Here is a 10,410-nt window from a genome sequence, read left to right as displayed (position 1 = left end):
CCCTAACGGACTGGATGAGGACGAATAAACTTAAATGTATTCTCGAAGGCTTTCACGGCCAGATCGAATGGTAGTTGTAGGTTTTTGGGCTGTTTGGCCATATCCTGGAGGTTTTTCTTCCTAACGTTTCGCCCGTCTCTATGGCGGGCATCTTCAGAGGACAGGAATTGGAACTCTGTCTAACTCCTGTGAACATCTTCAGAACACAGAGTTCTGACTCCTGTCCTCTGAAGATGCCCATGGCCACAGAGACGGGCGAAACGTTAGGAAGAAAAACCTTCGGAACACGGCCAAACAGCCTGAAAAACCTACAACAACAATAAACTGAAACTTCATGCAGACAAGACAGTGGTGCTCCTGGTCGGTCAAGAGGCAAAACAGGGAATAAGGGGAACAGAGTGTGACAAACCCAGACCTACTGGAGGATGCCACAGTTTCACTAAGCTGCCACCAACCATTCCCTATAAGAAGTCACACAGACCAGGAATGGATTTTCAACAAATAAAAGAACAAGGTTTATTTACATAACACACAGGGAAAATAAAATGATCAGGTGAATAAGATACAGTAACGTGGCTTAGTCTCAATCATACATACACTAGTTTGGTTCACACAGAACGCATTTAACTAAAGCACAGACCCTGAACCTATCAGTTCTGGCTAACCCTACAGACACCTGAACCTATCAGGTTGGTACTGACTGACACACAGTAGTACCCTGTCTGACACACAGACTCCCACACCAGCTTCTTCTTCCCAGCCAGCTCTTCTCTTCTAAGCTTCTCCACACAGGCTTCACATATATATACAGTACAGCCCCTCCTCCTGATGTCCCGCCTTCCACTCCCCATAGGATGGAACTTTCCCTCCAACCCATGACAGACAGGTAACATCAGTGCTGTATGTAACACCTCCCCTCTTTATAAGTTGTTTTGTAGGGGGAAAGCTAAAGTGCTTTTCTCCAAAAAACAACCTGGATCCAAAACATACAAAAACAGTTATACAATAACATACAATACCATACTTACTCTAGGATAAACATATCAATTAGGCATTTAAACATTTACCATATACAATACATCAAGTTACCTTTATTCATACAAACCAAGCATGTTTAATAAACAAGTACATTTAACCTTTGGTCACCAAAATATATACATAGTCCATGTTTCTTCGCCGTCTTCATTCTTCGGGTCTTCTTGACAAGGCGTCAGCAACACAGTTCACTGACCCTCTGACCACCTTCACTTCAAAGTCATAGTCTTGCAGGTTTAAAGCCCACCTCATAAGTTTACTATTGTGGGTTTTCATTGTCTTTAACCACTGCAGTGGTGAATGGTCAGTGCACAGAACAAAATGTCTTCCCCAGATGTAAGGCTTGGCCTTCTGGATCGCGTATACTATGGCCAGGCACTCCTTTTCCACAGTTGCCAAATGTCTCTCACCTTTCTGGAGTTTCCTACTCAGGTAGGACACTGGATGCTGGTCACCATTTTCATCCTCCTGGCAAAGAACTGCTCCTACCCCGCTGTTAGACGCATCGGTGTAGATGATGAACTCCCGGTCGAAGTCTGGAGCACGCAGCACTGGATAGTTGATGAGGGCCTCCTTCAACCTCTGGAACGCCTCCTCACAGTCGCTCGTCCACGGGATGCGGTCATCAGTCTTCTTCCGCGTCAGATCGGTCAGCGGAGTCGCCATCTCGCTAAACCTCGGGATGAACTTTCTGTAGTAGCCCACCAACCCAAGAAATGATTTAACTTTTTTCTTGGTGTTGGGTCTAGGCCAATCACGAACGGCTTCTATTTTGGCCTCTAGGGGTTTGATCACTCCTCCCCCTACTATGTGACCCAAGTATTTTATTTCTGGGCTACCCAGCTGCAGTTTGTTCTCTTTGCAGAGCCTAGGCCAAAGCACTTCCTCCCCTGGGTTAAAGTGCCTCTCCCTGGCTTTCTGATCATACCAGGTTTTCTGTCTGACCTTCTGAGCTTGCAGGTTCTCTGCTGCTAGCTCCAGGTTTCTCTTTAGGTCATTTATCAAGGTGTCTATATATGTCACAACATCTTGTGGGTCATCCTGGGTGATCTGCTCCCAATTTTGTTTGATCAAATCGAGTGGCCCTTTCACCCTCCTCCCAAACAAAAGTTCAAACGGACTGAACCCGGTACTGGCTTGTGGCACTGATCGATAAGCAAACAAAAGGGATTGCAGCTTCTGGTCCCAATTGTTTGGATTCTCTGCCAAGTAAGCCCTAATCATGCGCATTAGAGTCCCATTGAACTTCTCCGTTAACCCATTACTTTCAGGGTGATAGGCAGTGGTTTCCTTGTGTTTAATTCCACAGATTTGCCATAACCGTTTCATGAGCTTCGATGTAAATGATGCTCCCAAATCTGTGATTATTTCTGAGGCAAATCCCATCCTGGACATATACCCCACCAAGGCATCTGCCACTGTGTTAGTTTCAATGTTAGTCAAAGGTATGGCTTCAGGGTACCTCGTGGCATGGTCCACAATGGTGAGAATGAACCTGTTCCCCCTCTTTGTGGCCTTGGGCAAAGGTCCCACAATATCCACCCCTATGCATTTGAACGGAGTGTCAATCACAGGCAAAGGGCACAACTTTGCTTTGGTCCTGTCACGATTATTCCCCTGCCTTTGACACACATCACATTGTTTACAGAACTCTTTGATCTGCTTCCCTATGTCAGGCCAGTAAAAATTCTGTGTGATTCTCTGCTGTGTTTTGTTCACCCCTAAGTGCGCAGCAAACATGTCAGAGTGCCCCCTTTGTAAGATCATGGGGCGATACTTTTCAGGTACTACTAGCTGACTTCGGATCCCATCTCCCCCTTTTGAGATATTCCTCAGGGACTCCCTATATAAAATTCCCTTTTTCTCTAGAAATCTCACTGGGGTTTCAGGTGTTAGCTGGGCGTCTGTCACCTGTTCAAAACACTTTTGGAGAGTGGTGTCTGCCTTTTGCTCTTGGCCAAATCTGCTGTCCGTGGTCAAGGTTTCCACCACAGCCTCGGAACTCCCCCCACCTGCTTCCGTCTCGGGCTCATCATTACCCTCCTGAACTGTCCCCGTGGTAGCTTGTGAACGTGTAATCACTAGCACCCGTTTCACATGTTCAGCCAGGTCATTTCCCACGAGCACAGCTGCTGGCAGAGTCGATGAAATCGCTAGCCGCCAAACTCCCCTCCAGCCTTGAAAGTTCACAGGTACCTCAGCTATTGGCAGCGAGATCACCTGTCCCTCAATCCCTGCCACCTTCATGCTCTCATTTGGGATTACATACTCCCTAGGAATAATATCTGGATGGCACAGGGTCACCTGGGAACAAGTATCCCTTAGCCCCCTATACTGATGGTCAAGTATTCCTACGTCCACCCCTGCGGTTTCAAACAACTGAGAATCTGTTCTCACTAGCAAGCAGCGCTTGACTTCCACAAGAGGACCATTTTCCTCAGCCTGATCAGCAGATGTAACTGTTCCAGATTGAGTAGCCATGGCAACAGGCTCCCTCAGTGGCAAGGAGCTTTGCTCTTTCTGGACACAGAACACAGCTTTTGGCTTGGTTCCACTCAAATCATGAGGCACATTTCCTTTTAGCTGCTTTAATTTCTCACACTCTGAGATTAGATGGCCCTTTCCTTGACAGAAATAACATTTTCTGCTATATTTTGAGTCTTTCTCATCTGTTTTTGGTTTTCCCTCCAAAATCTGAGGTCTTTGTTTCATGTCTGAGGGCTTCCCTTCACCATGGGCCCCTCCCACTTGCTGGTTTTTCTCTGGTCCCTGAGAGTACTTGCTGTAGGTTTCTTTAGGTTTACCTATAGATTTCCCCTCACCTAAGGGCTTTCTTATTTGGGAAATAAAATCTGCGATCTCGGCCGCTTCTGCCACAGATTTCGGTTTCCTTTCCCTCACCTGGAACTTCAGTTCCCCATGCAGGACTGAATAAAACTGTTCCAGCGCTATTAGGTCTTTCAGCTGCTGGTAGGTCTCTGTTCCCTCCTGAGATAGCCATTTCTCTAGCAGCCTCACCAGTTGGGCCCCCACTTGGGTAAAAGTCTGCTCTGGTTTCTTGGTGAGTGACCTGAATCTTTGCCTCAGCTGTTCCGCATTTATCCCATGTCTGGCAAACACCAGTTTTTTAAACTCTGCGAAATCTTTTAGCAGTTCCTCTGGCATCTCTGCATAGACTTCTGCCAGGCTGCCACTGATTAAAGATCGCATAATGGTCATCTTCTCAGTTTCCCTTACTGAGAAGTCCACAAACGCTCTTTCCACTAGGGAAAAGAACACCTCTGGGCAATCTCCCTTGTGGTACACAGGGAATTTCTTCAGGTCAGTTTTAGACAATTGGCCCCCCTCAGAATCTCTATTGTTATTATTGTTCTGATTCATCAGTTCCAATTTTCTTAACTCAAACGCCATTTTCTCTCTCTCCAATTCAATTTCAAATTGTCTCTGCCTCTCCCTTTCCTGCATTCTTTCTTCTCTTTCCAATTGCCTCATCCTCATGCTATTGGGCTATGAGCATTTTCCTGAGTTCTGGGTTCTGCTCTCCCGTGCTGTCATCCTGCACTGAGCCAAATTCATCCTCAGAACCTTGGTCCACCTGTGGGTCTTTCACTTCACCCATTTCTGCCATTTGGCTTCGAGTCAAGGGCATAATCCCCCCCCCAGAACAGGCTGCTTTCAAAAGTCAAGCCTCAAAATAAAGCGACCACTTTTTTTTTCTTTTGCCTCAGAAACAGCCTTCTATAGATTGCTGCTGTTCCTTCAGCACTAACTTGCAACTGTTGCCAGCCAGAGTCCACCCCCCTCTGCTAGGCCTCTCAGCAGACAGGCTAGATCACTGCTACTTCACTCAGTTTTGCCTCAGCCCTTTTCCCGCCAAAACAGGTTGCCTCAGAGCTCCCTAATCTAGTCCCACCAATCTGAGGTTACACGTTCTTCCACTAGCCTACCTCCCCGTGAGGTAAGCCTAGAAGATTACCTACGCGCTCTCAGATTGTCCCTGACTAGACCCCCCTTGCTCTGGGCACACTTGCCAAGGCTTTGCTGGACCACTGGACAACTGGACCAGTCGTATCCCACCGCTGCCACCAATCAATGTAACAAACCCAGACCTACTGGAGGATGCCACAGTTTCACTAAGCTGCTGTGACAAACCCAGACCTACTGGGATCTGCCACACATTAACTAAGCTGCCACCAACCATTCCCTATAAGAAGTCACACAGACCAGGGATGGATTTTTAACAAATAAAAGAACAAGGTTTATTTAAACAACACACAGGGAAAATAAAATGATCAGGTGAATAAGATATAGTAACGTGGCTTAGTCTCATTCATACATGCATACAGTTTGGTTCACACAGAACACTTAACTTGAAGCACAGACCCTGAACCTATCAGTTCTGGCTAACCAACAGACACCTGAACCTATCAGGTTGGTACTCTGACACACAGTAGTACCCTGTCTGACACACAGACTCCCACACCAGCTTCTTCTTCCCAGCTGCTGCTTCTTCACATCCCAGCGTCTCCTACCGCTCTCCACACACGCTCCACATATATATACAGTACAGCCCCTCCTCCTGATGTCCCGCCTTCCACTCCCCATAGGATGGAACTTTCCCTCCAAACCCATGACAGACAGGTAACATCAGTGCTGTATGTAACACCTCCCCTCTTTATAAGTTGTTTTGTAGGGGGAAAGCTAAGGTGCTTTTTCCCAAAAAACAACCTGGATAAAACACACAACAACAGTTATACATACAATATCATACTTACTTATACTTACATTCTAAGTTAACCATATCAATTAGGCATTTAAACATTTACCATATACATTACATCCATTTACCTTTATTCATACAAACCAAGTTCAAAAAACAGGTACATTTAACTTTTTGTCACCAACATATATACATAGTCCATGTTTCTTTCGCCGTCTTCATTCTTCAGGTCTTCTTGACAAGGCGTCAGCAACACAGTTCACTGACCCTCTGACCACCTTCACTTCAAAGTCATAGTCCTGTAGGTTTAAAGCCCACCTCATAAGTTTGCTATTGTGGGTTTTCATTGTCTTTAACCATTGCAGTGGTGAATGGTCAGTGCACAGAACGAAATGTCTTCCCCAGATGTAAGGCTTGGCCTTCTGGATCGCGTAGACTATGGCCAAACACTCCTTCTCCACGGTTGCCAAATGTCTCTCACCTTTTTGAAGTTTCCTACTCAGGTAGGACACTGGATGCTGGTCACCATTCTCATCCTCCTGGCACAGAACTGCTCCTACCCCGCTGTTAGACGCATCGGTGTAGATGATGAACTCCCGGTCGAAGTCTGGAGCACGCAGCACTGGATAGTTGATGAGCGCCTGCTTCAACCTCTGGAACGCCTCCTCACAGTCGCTGGTCCACGGGATGCGATCATCAGCCTTCTTCCTCGTCAGATCGGTCAGCGGAGCCGCAATCTCGCTAAACCTCGGGATGAACTTTCTGTAGTAGCCCACCAACCCAAGAAATGATTTGACTTTTTTCTTGGTGTTGGGTCTAGGCCAATCACGAACAGCTTCTATTTTGGCCTCCAGGGGTTTTATCACTCCTCCCCCTACCATGTGACCCAAGTATTTTATTTCTGGGCTACCCAGCTGCAGTTTATTTTCTTTACAGGGCCTAGGCCAAAGCACTTCCTCCCCTGGGTTAAAGTGCCTCTCCCCGGCTCTCTGGTCATCCCAAGCTTTCTTTCTGACCTTTTGAGCTTGCAGGGTCTCTGCTGCTAGCTCTAGGTTTCTCTTTAGGTCAGTCCTTAAAGAGTCTATATCTGCCACAACATCTTGTGGGTCATTCTGGGTGATCTGCTCCCAATTTTGTTTGATCAAATCATGGGGCCCTTTCACCCTTCTCCGAAATAAAAGTTCAAATGGACTGAACCCGGTACTGGCTTGTGGCACTGATCGATAAGCAAACAAAAGGGATTGCAGCTTCTGGTCCCAATTGTTTGGATTCTCTGCCAAGTAAGCCCTAATCATGCGCATTAGAGTCCCATTGAACTTCTCAGTTAACCCATTACTTTCAGGATGATAGGCAGTGGTTTTCTTGTGCTTAATTCCACAGATTTGCCATAAGCGTTTCATGAGCTTTGATGTGAACGATGCGCCCAAATCTGTGATTATTTCTGAGGCAAATCCCATCCTGGACATATACCCCACCAAGGCATCTGCCACTGTGTTAGTTTCAATGTTAGTCAAGGGTATGGCTTCAGGGTACCTCGTGGCATGGTCCACAATGGTGAGAATGAACCTGTTCCCCCTCTTTGTGGCCTTGGGCAAAGGTCCCACAATATCCACCCCTATGCATTTGAACGGAGTGTCAATCACAGGCAAAGGGCACAACTTTGCTTTGGTCCTGTCACGGCTATTCCCCTGCCTTTGACACACATCACATTGTTTACAGAACTCCCTGATCTGCTTCCCTATGTCAGGCCAGTAAAAATTCTGTGTGATTCTCTGCTGTGTTTTGTTCACCCCTAAGTGCGCAGCAAACATGTCAGAGTGCCCCCTTTGTAAGATCATGGGGCGATACTTTTCAGGTACCACTAGCTGACTTCGGATCCCATCTCCCCCTTTTGAGATATTACTCAGGGTCTCTCTATATAAAATTCCCCTTTTTTCTAGAAATCTCACTGGGGTTTCAGGTGTTAGCTGGGCGTCTGTCACCTGTTCAAAACACTTTTGGAGAGTGGCGTCTGCCTTTTGCTCTTGTCCAAATCGGCTGTCTGTGGTTAAGGTTTCCACCACAGCTTATGAACTCCCCTCTGCTTCCGTCTCTGGCTCATCATTACCCGCTGAACTGTCCCCGTGGTGGCTTGTGAACGTGTAATCACTAGCACCCGTTTCACATGTTCAGCCAGGTCATTTCCCACGAGCACGGCTGCTGGCAGAGTCGATGAAATCGCTAGCCGCCAAACTCCCCTCCAGCCTTGAAAGTTCACAGGTACCTCCGCTACTGGCAGTGAGATTACCTGCCCCTCAATCCCTGCCACCTTCATGCTCTCATTTGGGATTACATACTCCCTAGGAATAATATCTGGATGGCACAGGGTCACCTGGGAACAAGTGTCCCGCAGCCCCCTATACTGATGGTCAAGTATTCCTACGTCCACCCCTGCTGTTTCAAACAACTGAGAATCTGTTCTCACCAGTAGGCAGCGCCTGACCTCTACAAGAGGACCATTTTCCTCAGCCTGATCAGCAGATGTAGCTGTTCCAGATTGAGTAGCCATGGCAACAGGCTCCCTCAGTGACCATGAGCCTTGCTCTTTCTGGACACAGAACACAGCTTTTGGCTTGGTCCCACTCGAATCCTGAGGCACAATTCCTTTTAGCTGCTTTAATTTCTCACACTCTGAGATTAGATGGCCCTTTCCCTGACAGAAATAACATTTTCTGGTGTATTTTGAGTGGTTCTCATCTTGTTTTGGTTTTCCCTCCAAAATCTGAGGTCTTGGTTTCATGTCTGAGGGCTTCCCTTCACCATGGGCCCCTCCCCCTTGCTGGCTTTTCCCTGGTCCCTGAGAGTACTTGCTGTAGGTTTCTTTGGGTTTACCCACAGATTTCCCCTCACCCAAGGGCTTTCTTATTTGGGAAATAAAATCTGCAATCTCGGCGGCTTCTGCCACAGATTTCGGTTTCCTTTCCCTCACCTGGAATTTCAGTTCCCCATGCAGGACTGAATAGAACTGTTCCAGCGCTATCAAATCTTTAAGCTGCTGAAAGGTCTCTGTCCCCTCCTGAGATAGCCATTTCTCTAGCAGCCTCACCAATTGGGCCCCCACTTGGGTAAAAGTCTGCTCTGGTTTCTTTGTGAGGGACATGAATCTTTGCCTCAGCTGTTCCGCATTTATCCCATGTCTTGCAAACACCAGTTTTTTAAACTCTGCAAAATCTTTCATCAGTTCCTCAGGCATCTCGGCATAGACTTCGGCCAGGCTACCACTGATTAAAGATCGCATGATGGTCATCTTCTCAGTTTCCCTCACTGAGAAGTCCACAAACGCTCTTTCCACTAGGGAAAAGAACACCTCAGGACAATCTCCCTTGTGGTACACAGGGAATTTCTTCAGGTCAGCTTTAGACAATTGGCCTCCCTCAGAATCCCTATTGTTATTATTGTTCTGGTTCATCATTTCCAATTTTCTTAATTCAAACGCCATCTTCTCTCTCTGCAATTCCAATTCAAATTGTCTTTGCCTTTCCCTTTCCCTTTCCTCCATTTCCCTCACCCTCAGTTCATGCTGTTGGGCTAGGAGTATCTTTCTGAGTTCTGGGTTCTGCTCTCCTGTGCTGTCACCCTGCACTGAGCCAAATTCATCCTCAGAACCTTGGTCTACCTGGGGGTCTTTCACTTCACCCATTTCTGCCATTTGGCTTCGAGTCAAGGGCATAATTCCCCCCCCCAGAACAAGCTGCTTTAAAAAGTCAAGCCTCAAAATAAAACGACCACTTTTTTTTTCTTTTGCCTCAGAACCAGCTTTCCCTATAGATTGCTGCTGTCCTTCAGCACTACTTGCAACTGTAGCGAGCTAGAGTCTACCCCCCTCTGCTGGGCCTCTCAGCTGGCAAGCTAGCTCACTTCTATTTCACAGTTTTGCCTCAGCTTTTTTCCCGCCAAAAACAGGCTGCCTCAGAGCACCCTAATCTAGTCTCCCCAGTTGGCACGTTCTTCCACTAGCGCACCTCCCCGTGAGGTACACCTAGAAGATTACCTACGCGCCTCAGATTGTCCCTGACTAGACCCCCCTTGCTCTGGGCACACTTGCCAAGGCTTTGCTGGACCGCTGGACAACTGGACCAGTCGTATCCCACACGCTGGACACCAATCAATGTGACAAACCCAGACCTACTGGGATCTGCCACACGTTAACTAAGCTGCCACCAACCATTCCCTATAAGAAGTCACACAGACCAGGGATGGATTTTTAACAAATAAAAGAACAAGGTTTATTTAAACAACACACAGGGAAAATAAAATGATCAGGTGAATAAGATATAGTAACGTGGCTTAGTCTCATTCATACATGCATACAGTTTGGTTCACACAGAACACTTAACTTGAAGCACAGACCCTGAACCTATCAGTTCTGGCTAACCAACAGACACCTGAACCTATCAGGTTGGTACTCTGACACACAGTAGTACCCTGTCTGACACACAGACTCCCACACCAGCTTCTTCTTCCCAGCTGCTGCTTCTTCACATCCCAGCGTCTCCTACCGCTCTCCACACACGCTCCACATATATATACAGTACAGCCCCTCCTCCTGATGTCCCGCCTTCCACTCCCCATAGGATGGAACTTTCCCTCCAACCCATGACAGACAGGTAACATCA

Source organism: Pogona vitticeps, chromosome 1, assembly GCF_051106095.1.
Source record: "Pogona vitticeps strain Pit_001003342236 chromosome 1, PviZW2.1, whole genome shotgun sequence".
NCBI lineage: Eukaryota > Metazoa > Chordata > Lepidosauria > Squamata > Agamidae > Pogona > Pogona vitticeps.
This window is presented reverse-complemented; position numbering follows the sequence as displayed.